Source organism: Mesoplodon mirus (assembly GCF_964341445.2).
Source record: "Mesoplodon mirus genome assembly, chromosome: 8".
Taxonomy (NCBI): Eukaryota; Metazoa; Chordata; class Mammalia; order Artiodactyla; family Ziphiidae; genus Mesoplodon; species Mesoplodon mirus.
Window position 1 is genome coordinate 90,132,131 of NC_138984.1, and position 15,033 is coordinate 90,147,163.

Consider the following 15,033-nt stretch of genomic DNA (forward strand, 5'->3'; position numbering starts at 1 on the left):
CATAATATTTCATTATCCTCAAGTTCTTTTAAAAAGGAATTTCCTTTAAGTTTAATGTGGAAATAAGAGGACCTGTGGAGAGAAGGGTAGACAATCTTCTCCTACACCACGTTATGAGTAAGACCGCTGTTTGTCCTTATTCTTGAGTTCAGTAGTATTAATATTGCCTTAGGGCTTCCCTGGTGGCGCAGTGGTTGAGAGTCCGCCTGCCGATGCAGGGGACACGGGTTCGTGCCCCGGTCTGGGAGGATCCCGCATGCCGCGGAGCGGCTGGGCCCGTGAGCCATGGCCGCTGAGCCTGTGCGTCCGGAGCCTGTGCTCCGCAAGGGGAGAGGCCACAACAGTGAGAGGCCCGCGTAACAAAAAAAAAAAAAAAAAAAAAATTGCCTTAAAGTGTACTAAGCAATTTCATCTTTTTTTTTAGTTTTTCCTAATAGATAAATTACATATATAATCAAACATTCAGATGTTTTCTTAATAGATTTTGATTCCACAAACACAACATTTTAAATGCATATAAATGAATTTTAAATGATTAAAGTGCAGCTCTTCAGATATTTTCTACAAGGAAAAGTACTTTCCGTAAATACAGGTTATTGTGCTAAGGTATCTTAAATGTACATTTAACATTTATGGTACTCAGTTTTACAAGTTAACGATTTAATGCCATTTACTGGGTTTTTTACATAATTTAACTCATTTCTTCAGAGCTAGTTACTTCTATTTTTTACATTCATTTTAATAATTATGCATTATACATGGTTTGAATAACCACCTTAAAACCTCTCTCCCTGAATCTAATTTAGAAGATAAATTATTAACACAGAAACTGTTTTTAAAGTTTCCTACAGAAAAATTTTAAAATATTTTATGTATGCTTTGCTTCGAGTTTTAAAAATGTTTGGAGCAGACTAAATTGTTCCATTATTAACCATTAAATTTATATATATATATGCATAACATTAGAATACTTCTATTTCGACAGATAGAAATGAAAGGAAGCAAGGAAATGCACAATTACACCAGAAAGATACTGTGTCAACACTCAGAACAGGGTACGCTAAGAGAGCCATTAAAACAGCATTCTGCTGTGTTCCAATGCCATAAGGTAGGCTTCCAAAATTAACAGAGTATTTTGCTGCCTACTGGCTTATATCACAGTCTTAATAGTTTGGCGGGGGACAGTGTATTTTGTTTTTGCAGAGTTGGGCATTTAAAATGTCTTCTGTGTTTTGGTAAGTACTTTCGAGAGTTTATGAAGCATTAGTCTCTTTAGGTATGTGATTCTGGTTAAGAAAACAAAAATCACACTTCTGTTTTCTTTACAGTTTTTTCCTCCACTCCATGCCTCTCTCTCCTCCTTGTACATTGGGGTAGTCTCTCTGTTCTCTTTCTCTCAGCCAAACTGCATTTTTTAAAAGAAATTTTTTAAATAGATTAGGAAAGATACAGATTTGCTCGGTTGTGCTATCTGTTTCTCATGCCTGACCTAATAGGTTGTGAGTTCCCCTTGACCTTTCACATGTGCAGCAGCATCTCCAATTTTGTTCAAGACATACAGGGTTACCTCTGCCTCAGCATCCCCTTGACACCCATGACTGGAGTCACTCTTACTGAACTTCAGCTTGGTAAAATATTCAGTTTATGCCCCAGAATGTGTTCACTATATAAATCAGATTTCAATAGGATTCCAAAACAAAAATGTACTTCTAAGCCATAAGGAAAAGTGTAGAATCTCATCTCAAACTACACATAGTCAGGTCACTCCGTGGCACTGACTGTTTTCCAAATGAAATGAAGGTTTTCAGAGTCATATAAACTCAACCTCCATGTCCAAGTATACACTTTCTAAATATTAATTAGAAGACCCTGTGTCTTCGATAAACTGTAGTGGGGTCTCCTTCTCCAAATTTCCAACCACCGCCATCTGGATCTGAAGCATCCATTGGCCATTTGTTCTGCCAGGTGTCGAATTTCTTTTTGAGAGTGTTAATATTGAGATTACTGAAAGAGATGGCAGTATTACTTAGCTCTCTGTTCCTCACTTACCCCCAGAGGGATCAAAGGGCAGTACATATTTTGAGGTCAAGTACTCTGTTTCTTTGGTTTAAAAGGATCTTAGTTATGCAATCTTCAAGACACAAAAGGTAAAGGAGTTTCTCTGCACCTAAAATTACTGACACCACGTGGTGAGAGATTCCAGCCCTGCCAAATTCTTCTGTGGTGTAACACAACACAGCACAGACATGGGTTCGCAAGGCAGAGGATAGCTGGGGTGCTGTTAGTTGCCTTTAGCTGATGTTCTGCTCCTGGAACCGGGGGAAGACTCAGACGTAGCATGTTTAAAACACAGGCACTGGGTTTAGATGGCCTGGATTCAAATTTCACACATTGCTAGCTGTGTGACTTTGGACCAGTTAATTAAGCTCCCTTCTCCTCTATAAAATAGAGTTAATAACAGCATCTACTTCATAGGGCTTCGGTGTGATAATGTGTGTAAAGTGCCTATAGCCCCCGTGGTGAGCATTCAGTAAGTGTTGGTTATTAGTATTTCATTCATTCATTCAACAAACACTAAGCACCTCTACAAAGCATTTTACAGGTGAAGAAACGGAGACACGGAAACCTTGGGCAGTCATCCCAACCTCCTGTTGAAATAGGACGGGGACACAGCTGGCCTACTGTCTATTTTCATCTCACCAGGGCGAGCTGGTTTTCTTAGTGGGATATTAAAAACCCAACTTAGATTTGGGAAACAGCCAGGAGCTTCTCAAAAAATGAAATATTTCATAGAAAAGCCTATTTCCTGTTTCAGTTTTGTGAAGGGTGTAATGATTTCAAACATGTCTAAAATGTTTTCAAGAGCAGAACAAAATAAGACTGTGATGTAAATGTGACCCACAAAAGAAAATGCCAATAGACCCTGAAGCCACATAAAACTCCATCTTACCTGTGTCTTGCATGATCTAACAAATATTCCTTGTTGTCAAGTGAGGGCCTTTTAGTTCTTTAATTGTACATATTTTCTTTATTTCTTCATATAATGAGATTCTTATAAATTTTAATCAATATCATATATAAGAAATAATCAATAGTCAATAAGGGCAAATAATGGGTGAAGGGGAGGAGGAGATGATTTGAATTGACAATTTATTTTCTCAAACAAGTGCTACTCCCAGAGATTGTCTAACAAAGTAAAGTTTTTATACTAAATAGATTAGCCCACATCCTACCAAATGCTGATTTTAGATTTCCTATGGAACAAATACTACTTAAATCTTTAATTTCCATATTACTACTACTGAGTTGAAAATTTCAGGCCCTATAAACCCATTATAAGTTAAGAATGGATAAAAGACTATGATGAAATCAAATTAAATATAAATTTCTTCACATATTCTAATAGGAGTCTAAACATACAATACTTTGGTTGTTTCTGCATAACAGTGCAAAAATATGTTTATGTTAAAAAGTGATAAAATCAATAACTAGTTAGTGTGGTCATGAAAACACTTCAGTGTTTATTCAGGACCAAAACAAGTATGAGACTTCCCACCGAAAGCAGAGAAAATAGTAATGTTAAGGCTGTCCAATTAATTTGACCAAATTTAAGAAATGCTCTATAGGTGGATTTTCCAAACATCTTTAACCAGATGCTGAGGTTTGATAGACAGAGTAGACCTACACTTCATGAAATGAATATTTCAAAGTGTTGAAACTTGATTTTTCCTAAATCCCTCTAATTGAAAACTGTACCAAAATTAATATGAAAATAAATTTTGAAACAGTCAGGAGTCAAAATGTATATTTTGAATGGTTTAAAAGTTTAAAAGCAGGGGCTTCCCTGGTGGCGCAGTGGTTGAGAGTCTGCCTGCCGATGCAGGGGACGCGGGTTCGTGCCCCGGTCCGGGGGGATCCCACGTGCCGCGGAGCGGCTGGGCCCGTGAGCCATGGCCGCTGGGCCTGCGCATCCGGAGCCTGTGCTCCGCAACGGGAGAGGCCACAACAGTGAGAGGCCCGCATACAGCAAAAAAAAAAAAAAAAAAAAAAAAGTTTAAAAGCAGTTCTACTGGCTTATAATAATTTCTTTAGCACATATTAAAGCCTCTTTATAGCCCCAGTTCCACGATTGTGCATTTCTTTTTTAATTTTATTTTTGGCTGTGTTGGGTCTCCATTGCCGCGTGCAGGCTTTCTCTAGCTGCGGGAAGTGGGGGTTGCTCTTCGTTGCAGTGTGCGGGCTTCTCATTGCAGTGGCTTCTCTTGTTGCGGAGCACAGGCTCTAGGTGCATGGGCTTCAGTAGTTGTGGCACACGGGCTCAGTAGTTGTGGCTTGCGGGATCTAGAACACAGGCTCAGTAGTTGTGGCACACGGGCTTAGCTGCTCTGCAGCATGTGGGATCTTCCTGGACCAGGGCTCGAACCCGTGCCCCCTGCATTGGCAGGCGGATTCTTAACCACTGCGCCACCAGGGAAGCCCTGATTGTGCATTTCTGATGCAAATAATTTATTATAAGAAAAGCAAGATAGGGCTTCTCTGGTGGCGCAGTGGTTGAGGGTCCGCCTGCCGATGCAGGGGACACGGGTTCGTGCCCTGGTCCGGGAGGATCCCGCGTGCCGCGGAGTGGCTGGGCCCGTGAGCCATGGCCGCTGGGCCTGCGCATCCAGAGTCTGTGCTCCACAGCAGGAGAGGCCACAACAGTGAGAGGCCCGCGTACCACAAAAAAAAAAAAAAAAAAAAAGGAAAAGCAAGATAGTTCTGGTCTGTGTAAGTGCATTTAAAATTTGCTCTGCTGTGAGATAAAACCTTGATTATAGGGCCTCCCTGGTGGCGCAGTGGTTGAGAGTCCGCCTGCCGATGCAGGGGATACGGGTTCGTGCCCCGGTCTGGGAGGATCCCATATGCCGCGGAGCGGCTGGGCCCGTGGGCCATGGCCGCTGGGCCTGTGCATCCGGAGCCTGTGCTCCGCAACGGGAGAGGCCACAGCGGTGAGAGGCCCGCATACCGCAAAAAGAAAAAAAAAAAACCTTGATTATAAAAGAAAGTAGGAATGAATATTATTACAAATGACAAGATTTTTAATGCAAAACTGGCATTTGACAGTGTCACTTACAATAACAGTGAGTCTTTTAAACCATGTAATTCTTGGAATACCTTATCTGTTGCAGGTGATACTTATCAGTTTTCCATCACATTGTAACAAAGCTCTGAGCTTAATTTCACTTTTATGTTCCCCCTGTCTGTACAGTAGCAATTTTGAAGCTGATCAAAGTAAGATTTCTCCTTATTGAATAGGAGTTGAGATGAATTCATTCATTCACTTCACACTTTTTCATAGAGTGCCTATTATGTGCCAGCTAGGGACCTGTGCTAAGAAAAATTCAAGGTCCCTGCTCTCATATAGCTTAGAGTCTAGTGGAGGAACCAGACTTTTAACAAATAAATGCACAAATAGGTATCACTTAAAGGTGATAAGTTTTATGAAAATTAGAGGGGTCCATGCGTTAGACGAGGAAGATTCTAATTTAGTTTGAGAAATCAGGGAAAGCCTCTCTGCAAACCCGACATTTAAGGTAAGAACTAAAGAAAGAATATGAGTCAGCTAGGTAATCTAGTGGAGCAATGTAGTAGACTTTGTGATTGCTTCTCTCCATACCCCTCATCCCGCATACCCCTACACACATAGTACACTAGCCACAGGTTTGGGCTGGTATAGAGCCCTCCCCCATCTAAAGGACTGGGCCCAGATTGGTCCAGTCAAATCTTCTTGCCATAGAGATTGGTTCGGAGTTGGACTGGCTTAAGTCAAGCAGTTCATGCCAGACTTCATTCAGGTTGAAGTAATTGGTTCATCATGGGCATGTGACCCAAGTTGGATTAATCGGAATGAAAGGGCTTCTGTTTGAAGGTGAAAGGGAAAGAGCTCTTTTCTCTTCCTGGATGTAAACAAGAACATGTAGCCTGGGAGCTAGTGGCAGCCGTCTCTCTACCATGAGAAAAGCCAGCTTGAAAATAAAGCCAACACACAGGAGAGGAAAGAACCAGAATTATCACAGTGAAACAGAGCCCTGATAGTATTATGAACTGAAGACCAAACCAGCTTCTGGTCCATTCGTCTTGGGTTTTTTTATTAATGGCGACCAGAAGCACTCTGTTATAGGTAAAGAGGATTCCTGACAGAGAAAATAGCCCATGTGAAAACCCTGAAGCAGGAAAGAAGGTGATACAATGTTAGACACTTCTGGTTTCCAACATATATCCATTCATTTTCCCCCTAAGAACACTAGGCTCCTGGTCAACTCAAAGCTACACTCGTATTGTTTTCTCTGGGGTTTTTTCCCCCTGCAGTCTGCCTAGGAAGTACTTCCTCCTTCTCCACAAATTCTTCTCTAACCACTGTTACCCACAATGATGCTATTTATCCTAACTGATCCTAGCCAACTTCTTTCGAATTTCAATTTCAGCATCTGCTGTATCACTCAACCTCCCCTTCCAACCTGTTCTCCAATGCACTTCTGCACCTTCATGCCTTTGCCCAACATATATTTCCTCAACCTGGACTGATCTTTCTCTTACACTACCTGTTGAAATCCTATACATTCTTCAAACATCTATAATTCCACTTCTCTTGGAAAGCCTTCTCTAATCCCCTAGTAAGACATGAGCATGTCTATTTCTCTCACTAGATTGTCCTTCCTTAAAGACAGGGACCATCTTTTATTCAACTTTGAGTTCCCACTGAATTATTACAACAGAATAGACACTAGAGACACATGTTCATTGAATGAATAGTGGATGACTAGATGGATAGATTCCTCTAAATATACATAAGTATATGTATAAAAGTTCTTAGAAAAAGGAACCATAGCTAATGTTTACTCTTCTCAGTACATAGCAGAATACACTTGCATACTATAGGATCTAAATATAAATATTTTTGAATGAAAAACTTACATATGAGGTGCTAGAATTTAAAATATCAGAAGTATAAGAATTTAAGCAAATCTGTTTGATGTTTTTCTCTTTTTTTAAACTGGAAGCTACAGAATGTCATTTAGCCACTTTTCCTTTAATGCCAAGAGTTACGCACATTCTTTACTTATGAGCTACATCATCACAGCCATTACTAAAATCACTGATATAAAAGGATAGGGAGCTAATAGAAAACAGAAGTGTTGTTCATGTGGTAAGCACTAAATTTTGGTGAATTGCATTTAAATAGCAAATAGCTTCAGCTGTAAATACTAGACTAAAATAATAAAGACCAATATTTACTTCTTTCTTTTTAAATGACAAATAGGCTTTTATGGTGAGAATGTCTTTCAATAGATCAAACTGGAAACTTAATTGCTTTATCATTTTCTCTAGAGTAAGTAGCTTCAGGTTTTTAAGTTACGTAAAGATTTTTGGTGCCACTCATACAATGTTTGGTGGGAATATAATTGGTACAGATTTTTTGAATGATAATTTGACATTATCTATCAAAATGTAAAATATGCATAACCTTTGACCCATTGAATTCACTTTTAGGAATCCATCCCAAATAATAAACTGGAACACAAAGAAATATGTACGAAAAAATGTTTGATGCAATATTATTATTAGTTAGAGATATCTAGCCATCAGTATGGAAATGGTTATATAAACTAAAGTATTTTGATACTATACAACTTTGTATAGTATCAATTGTTGATACTAATCAACAATTTTGATACTATACAGAATACAACTATTCTGCTACTAAAAATAATGAAGTAGATGTGTAAGAATTGATATGGAAGAATGTCAGTGATAAATTCTTGCAGAAGCTGGGTGGTGAGTACTTACTCTTCTCTCTACCTCTCTAAATGTTTGAAAATTTCCATAATACAGAGGATTTTTAAAATACCATCTAGAGTTCCAGTTCTGCTTAAGATCTATAAAGCTTCAAGAGAACATCACTCTTATCCTAAGAACAAGAAAAAGCCAGATAATCTACAAAATCATAATATTTTGAATCCATTAGAGACCTGAGTACACAAGGCAACTAAATTAACTAAATTCCAACGAGTTAAAAAGCCCTCCAAGGAAAAAGGAGAACATATAAAATTTACTTTTGGCACAGCATGGAAGGAAGGATTGGCCACCATTAAGGTAGGTAAGAAGAAAACAGCTAAACTTTTAACAAATTCTTAAAGGCCAAATGTGGGCTGGTGTATCAGTTTAGAATAAATGGGAACCCCAGACTTCTTCAAGGAACACTGCACTTATTCCCAAGCTCTTATCCACCAGGTGATCACAAGAAAGATTGGGGGAAGAGCAGGAGGAAGGAGAGAGTCCCCTTTGGGGGCTCAGGTATTGCAGGTAATGATCGTCTCTCACTGATCACAGCCCACTTCCCCACAACCTTCTCTCATATAAAGCAAAGGCTTTGAGAAGCAGAAAGCCTTTGCTTTATATGAGGGGCAGAAAGAGAGTAGCAAAGCCTCCCATGCAGTGACCCAGGCAAAGATCCACCGCTTCTGGGAAAAGGGTAGAAATAAAAGCCCCTTGCCCTAGGGGAGAGTTATGAAAACCTATGGGCCTGAGATCCTGCACGAATACAAAGAAGGGGTTCTCTCCGCATAGGGGAAGAACAGGAAACTCATCTGCTCAAGACTCAGTACAAATGTCCTTGAGATCCACCCATAAATTTCGTAATTTTTAAATAACTAACTTACTTAAATTACTAAAATTATCTCTTCTATTAAGGATCATTTTTCTCTACATGAAGTAATCAGATGATAGTGGAGAATTTTGCAAGTAATCAGAAACAGCTAGCGAGTGATCCTCCAAATCAAGCTTGAGAGGATATATTCTCTTCACTTTCAAAGAGGAGCTATAAAACTGATGGTGATTACATTCTAAGGTTGGGAAGACTGCGTCTACTAATAAGAATTTTTTCCAAACAGTGTTTTCCTGTAAATATGGTGTCTTGGTTTATCGCAGGCAGCCTGATGCAGGAAAAACATGACCTTTGGCATCTCCAAGGCCTTTAGCTGTGGGACCATGTGCAGAATGCTGAGCATCAGTTTCCTCATTTGTAAAACAGGAAGTAGGGGAAAGTAATGCTTACTCTTGCAGTTGCCTGTGAAAATCAAATGAGTACAGTATACAGCCATTAAAAAGAATGAAATAATGCCATTTGCAGCAACATGATGGATCTAGAGATTATCATACTAAGCGAAATAAGTCAGAAAGAGAAAGACAAACCAAATTATATCACTTATATGTGGAATCTAAAATGTGACACAAATGAACCTATCTATAAAACAGTAACAGACTCACAGACATAGAGAACAGACTGTGGTTGCGAAAGAGGGGGGAATGTGGAAGGGAAGGATTGGGAATTTGGGATTAGCAGATGTAAACTATTATATACAGAATGGATAAACAACAAGATCCTACTGTATAGCATAGAGAACTATATTCAGTATACTGTGATAAACCATAATGGAAAAGAATATGAAAAAATATATATATGTATGTGTGTGTGTATATATATATATATATATATATATATATATATATATATATAACTGAGTCACTTTGCTGTACAGTAGAAACTAAACACCACACTGTAAATCAACTATACTTCAATAAAAAATTTTTTTAAATGAGTTCAATATAAAACAACCAGCCCTGCACTTGGCATATAAAAGACACACACTACAAATGCTCGGTGCCTTTTCTTCTGACCCCAACACTACCCTATTGCTGCATATTTTGTCTTATGGATTTCGCCATTGTTTGCAGGTCTTCTTGCTATATACCACTCTTAGACAAAGACTTTGATCTAGTAAGCCATAGTCCTTGTTCCTTTGCACCTGGCTGACCTGTGAACTATGTTTTATCTTCTTGCCCTTCTGCCTCAAGGCTCTAAGACATTTCTTCAGCCCCCTTCAGCTTCTATCATAACTGTGTATGTAAGTTTGCTGATACTATTTTTAAATCTTATTATAATCATTGTCATTAAGCTGAAGTTACTTCTCTGTCATAGTGAATAAATGACACATGGGAATATTTCTAGGCAACAAATTGCCCTGTACTTAGACATTTTCTACATCCTAATTCTTGATCAATTCATCTTCCTTCTTAAAAACAATATTGTATCCAAGCTAGAAAAGAAGTTAGAGGACATTTAGCTCATCCCCCAAGAGAGGTCGGTTAGCCAGTTAATGACAGGGCCAAAACTGAAACCCAAGTCTCCTGCCTCATCCCATCATTATAAAATTGAATCAGCTAAGTGATTTTAAAAATCAAGTAACTCTGCTCTACATCATAATTAAAGATCTCTAAAATGTGTAAAAATCCTATGGTGAAGGTTTCTATGGGTGAAAGCACTTCAAGACCTCAGGAGAAAAGAAGCCATATTAATCCAAAGTTGTAGCAGCATTCATTATTATTGTTATTGCTATTCAAACAACTGAATTGTTTTAGTTAATTTTAATATTGTACCCTGTTGGATTAAAGATGGCCACACATTTTTTGCTAGCCCTCCCCTGGAATCTGGGCTGACTTTGATGGCCTGTGTGACCTATAAAATACAGCAGAAGTGAGGTCCTAGGACTTCTAAAGCTAAGTCATAGGAAGTCTTGCAGCTTCCACTTGGGTCTCTTAGAATCCACTTTCTGAACACCATGAGCTGGCATGTAAGGAGTCCAAATATACAACTTAAAAACAAAAACAAAATAACAATTTAAAAGTGGGCAAAAGACTTGAATAAACATTTCTCCAAAGAAGATATACAAATGGCCAATAAGCATATAAAAAAATGTTCAACATCACTAGTCATTAGGAAAATGTACATCAAAACCACAATGAAGTACCACTTCACACCCATTAGGATAATTACTATTTTTAAAAGCAGAAAATAAAATATGTTGGTGAAGATGTGTAGAAATTGGGAAATTCATGCACTGCTTATAGGAACGTAAAATTGGTGTAGCCACTATGGAGAACAGTTTGATGGCTCTTTAAAAAGCTAAACATAGAATTACCAAATGGTCCAGCAATTCCACTCCTAGGTATATACACAAAGGAATTGAAAGCAGGGACTTGAACAGATATTTGTACAGTCATGTTTACAGCCGCATTATTCACAATAGCCAAAAGGTGGAAACCACCTGAATGACGATCAACAGATGAACGGATATACAAAATGTGGCATGTATACAATGGAATAGTAATCATCCATAAAAAGAAATGAGGTTCTGACACATACTACAACACGGATGAACCTTGAAGACATTATGTTAAGTGAGCTAAGCCAAACACAAAGAATGAATATTGTATGATTCCACTTATATGATGTTCCTAGAATAGGTAAATTCATAGAGGCAGAAAGTAGAGGGGTTGAGGGGAAAGAGGAATGGGGAATGGGGAGTTATTGCTTAGTAGGTGCAGGGTTTCTGTTTGAGGCAATGAAAAAATTTTGGAAATAGACAGATGATTGTACTAAATTGTGAATGTACATAATGAAACTTTAAAATGGTTAAAAAGGTAAATTTTATGTTATGTATATTTTACCACAAAAAAAACAAGAAAATGGCAAATGATGTCATATATTAAAAAAGAAAAGAATAGGGAAAGGCAGAGGAATAAGAAGGAGGAGGGGAGGAGGCTGTCCTAGCCCTAATGCCTTGAGACCCTCACAGGAGAGGCCACATGTAGGTGCTCTGGTTGACAGACCTGGCTGATCCTGACCGTCCAAGAATCCCTGCAGGAGCCAGACATGTGAGTGAGTCTGTCTTTGATCCTCCAGAGCAGCCTAACCTCCAGCTGATTACCTCTGAGTGACCTCAAGCAATGTCGCTTGGAACTGAGGAATTCCCCAGCTGAGCCCTGCCCTGCTCCTCAGAATCACAGACATGATAAATCAGTTGCCGTTTTAAGCTGTCAGGTTTCTGGGTAATTACACACATGTAATTCTTTAATTACATGAGAATCTTTGTGGGTAGGACTCAGTCCTCAGGAGTTTTTAAAACTCGCCAGTACATTCCAATATGAAGTCAAGGTTGAGAACCACTGAAATGGAGGAATGAGGCATGGAGAAATCTTTAAAATTTCCATCCAGCTCTAAAAATGTTATACCTTAGCTATTTTATCAGTGCACTGGAAGAAGGTGGTCCTCTTTTCATGCCATGGACCTTGGTCCCAAGAAGCATCTGAAGAGTGTAGCAGCTCCAAAGCATTGGATGGTGGATAAACTGGTCAGTGTGTTTGCTCCTTGTCCATCTACAGGTCTCCACAAGCTGAGAAAATGTCTCCTTCTCATCATTTTCCTAAGGAACAGGTTTAAGTATGCCCTAACAGGAGATGAAGTAAAGATCTGCATGCAGCAGTTCATTAAGATTGATGGCAAGGTCCAGAATGATATAACCTACTCTGCTGAATTTATGAACATCATCAGCATTGACTAGACTGAGAGAAGTTCCATCTGATCTGTGACACCAAGGGTGGCTTAGCTGTTCATCGTATTACACTTAAGAAGGCCAAGTACAAGTTGTGCAAAGTGAGAAAGATCTCTGTGGGCACAAAAGGAATCCCTCATCTGGTTACCCATAATGCTTGCACAATCTGCCACCCTGATTCCCTCATCAAATTGAACAACACTATTCAGATTGGTTTGGAAAGTAGCAAACCACCAACTTCTTCAAGTATGACACTGGTACCCTGTGTCTGGTGACCAGAGGTGCTAACCTGGGAAGAACTGGTATGATCACCAACAGAGAGAGACACATTGGTTCTTTTGATGTGGTTCCTGTGGAAGATGCCAATGGCAACAACTTTGCCACCTGGCTCTCCAACATTTTTGTTATTGGCAAAGGCAACAAAATACGGATTTCTCTTCCCCAAGGAAAAGATATCCACCTCATCAGTCTGAAGAGAGACGCAAGAGACTGGTAGCCCAGTGGGTGGGTGAGTGAGCAGTGGGTGAAATGATCTCTAAGTGACATGATTGGAAAAGTCTTTTTACTTAAGTAAAGATAATATGGCATGAATATTGAGTGAACAAATATTGTATAACCAGATACCTCCAAATGTTATCATTCCTTTAATAAATATTTATCACACACTGTGTTCCAGGCATTCTGCTTGACACCACAGATTCCAAGAGTAGTTCAGTATTCTAGATAGTGGGGGGCAATGAGGGGAATAAAAAAGAAATACAGGGGCTTCCCTGGTGGCGCAGTGGTTGAGAGTCCGCCTGCCGATGCAGGGGACACGGGTTCGTGCCCCAGTCCGGGAAGATCCCACATGTCACGGAGCGGCTAGGCCCGTGAGCCATGGCCACTGAGCCTGCGCGTCCGGAGCCTGTGCTCCACAACGGGAGAGGCTACAACAGTGAGAGGCCCGCGTACCACAAGAAAAATATAAATAAATAAAAAGAAATACAGACAGTATTCAGTCTCAAATCAAGGGAAGAAATGGAGTGGTCAGTTCTCCTTGGAGCGGGGGAAAGAGATTCAAAGAGGAAGTAACTTGAGCCAAGTCTTCAAGGATGATTTGCTGCTTAATGAAGGTAAGGTGCAGGCAGTGGAGGGTAGAAGAAGGACATCTCCAGTTGCCCAGCACCCTGGTGTCTGAAATTTATAGTAAAATTATTGATGTAATTAAGTGGGGACCTCTGTTTTGGTTAATTCTGTGACATCAGTGAATGACTTTCCTAAAAGGGCTTGGCTTATGAAGGAAGAAATGGTTCACAGGCAGTGTGATAGTACAACAAATAATAACGGCTACTAGTTATGAGGCGCTATCGTGAGCCAGCACTGTACTAAGCACACAATGTTCATGAGTTCAGTGACTTCTGATCTCACAAGCAAACTGCCTCAGGATATTCAGGGACCATAATGTGACAGATCATTTGGATTTGTTCCATGTGGTCCTGGGTTAGAACTAGGATCAATGAGTGGAAGCCATAGAAAGACAGACTTCAACTCAACCAAGGGAGTAGCCACCAAAGAGGCTATACCAGGATGGACTGAATGACTTCTGGACAAAGTAAGTTTTCCACTTTTAAACACTTTAATACCTTCCTTTGTAATAATTTACTCCCAAACTACTTAGAATTAAGAACAAGTGGCAAAGACAGAATTTAAAGAATTATTTGAGTTTGTTATCCTGCCCACCCACAGATAAATCTCTATTTCCTACAAGACCAGCAAGCAAAAAAAAAAAAAAAAAAAAAAAAAGATAAGGAGAGAGAACCTCTTCACTCATGTAAAATGCAAGCTTAAGCAGCTCAAGCACATTGAGTTCAACTCGGATATGCATAAGTTAGTAAGGTGTACCTCACAAAACTCTGAGACAAAGTGGTACCTGAAGCTTCTGCTTCAAGCTCAGTCCCCTCTTCTTCTTGTAGAGCTAGACTGGTGCCCAGAGTGCCGGTTCCAGCTGGCAGTTCCTTGCCCAGGTGGGTTCTTGTCCCCTGCCGTCCATCTATGGAGTCTACCTACCCATATGCTTTTGACTCTGAGCCTCTTGATTTGACAGATGGTTTTAACTTCAAATTACAAATAATCTTCTCTCTCAGTACTATCTCAGTCCCTAACTTATGTTTAACATTTTAGGTAATAGCCTTCTGTTCATCATCTTAGGCAATCTACAGATTTAAACATATCCTGTGTATGTGTGTGTACATGTACGTAGAGACGTGTGTTCTAATACGAATAATACGAATGATTTCTTACTTCATTATTTTCTCACACAACATCCTGAAAGAGGAAGCCTCCAGTGAACTGAGGTTTCCTCATACTCCTAGCACCATTACACCACACTTGAAGGACTCCATAACCCGACAACTTGTAGAAATGTTGAAGGGCCTCCAAGTGCCAGGTGGGTAGTGGAACTAGATTACCTGGAATTGCTCTCCTAAGTCTAAGAATCTGTAACTCTCTGGTAATTAACTTGAGTTGAAATCAGCCTTGAAATGGGACTATTTCCCATCTCTCTCTTTCAGTCACAAATCATAAATCATCATGGCTGGCTTACTGCAATCAGTGAAGGGGAGGG

At 39.6% G+C, this 15,033-nt stretch overlaps 1 pseudogene across 1 annotated transcript; it reads left to right on the top strand.

The window, feature by feature from the left end:
* Positions 1 to 12,161: 12,161 nt before the first annotated feature.
* Positions 12,162 to 12,947, top strand: LOC309809374 (small ribosomal subunit protein eS4-like; annotated as a pseudogene). Its single transcript has one exon. The product of its transcript is annotated as a small ribosomal subunit protein eS4-like (transcript).
* Positions 12,948 to 15,033: the final 2,086 nt, after the last annotated feature.